The sequence below is a fragment of the Dipodomys spectabilis genome, unplaced genomic scaffold (genome assembly GCF_019054845.1).
Source record: "Dipodomys spectabilis isolate Male_0828 unplaced genomic scaffold, ASM1905484v1 ptg000332l, whole genome shotgun sequence".
Classification (NCBI taxonomy): domain Eukaryota; kingdom Metazoa; phylum Chordata; class Mammalia; order Rodentia; family Heteromyidae; genus Dipodomys; species Dipodomys spectabilis.
Window position 1 is genome coordinate 277026 of NW_024871009.1, and position 1254 is coordinate 278279.

Consider the following 1254-nt stretch of genomic DNA (forward strand, 5'->3'; position numbering starts at 1 on the left):
ATCCTGTGTCAAATGTTAGAACATCTTTGAAAATTGTACATAAACACACTGTGCAGTCAGTCTAGTGGATAATATCTTCGGAGAAGTTCAGAATTGCTAGTGTGTTTCTAGATTAAATAAACCAACAAACTGTGGCAGGGCAATGTGACACAAGCCTGGAATTATAGCACTCAGACTAAGACAGGAGTTTAGAGAGTGGAATTACATAGTGATAACTTTCCTGGACTAGGTAGTATAATTTTGTCTCAATGAAACATACAAACAACAAGAAAGGGCTACACAGTTTGAAGTTTGGGCTAATTTTGTCATTATGTTTTGAGAAGTCAAGCTTCCTATTGAAATGCATGTCACCAGTTTTGTGCAAGAACACTATTTTAAGGCAAGGATCAAACAAAGTCCTATAGATGCACTGTCAAAAGGCTGAAGAAACAATCTAACTCAACAGATACAATCTATTAAACATCAAACAACTATGGATTAATGGACTAAGAACAGCAAAGAAGAATTTGGAAAACCAGAAATTATTAGCTTTAGGGAAAAATGTGGGGAAAAATAAAATTAGAGAGATATGGGGAGGTCAAAGGAGAATGAATTTAACCAAGTCCTAAACTCAAAGAGGGAAATGGATTGGACAGAATGATAGGAGAGTGATTAAAATAAAAAAGAACGAAAAATGGGAAAAAATTATGTAAGATTAAATATGATATTGAGAGAAGAAAAGGATAGGATGAGAGGAGGGGAGGCATAGAATGGAGACATGAAAAACTAAAAAATAAAAATTCTTAGAAATAATAGTTGTGTTTTTAATACTCTATTCATTACAGAACATTCCTAGATGCAAAATGGCTCATGATTCCAACCAAAAACTTGAAAAAGTAAGCATCATACTGTTGGATCCCAAAGAAATGATCAAAATTACAAAAATTTAAGCCTGGAGAAATTTCAATATTCATCTAATGTAGGACTTTGTAGACCTTGATAAATTAGAATTTAGATTTAAAATAAATATTTTGGTTTTGTTTGTAATTTCATATTCTATAGGATGCTACAAAATTCTTTTTAAGTATAGGGTTTAATTGACAAATTTACAAATGATTATGGCATTCTATTTGCCTAAAATATTCTTTCAAGTGAGGTATGATTAGAACTTAGCTAATAGATAATTCTAAGAATTCATGTTTAAAATAATGTGAATACTCTAGACAGAGTTGTCAACAAATGGATGATATTATTTTATAAATTTAGAAAAAGCAA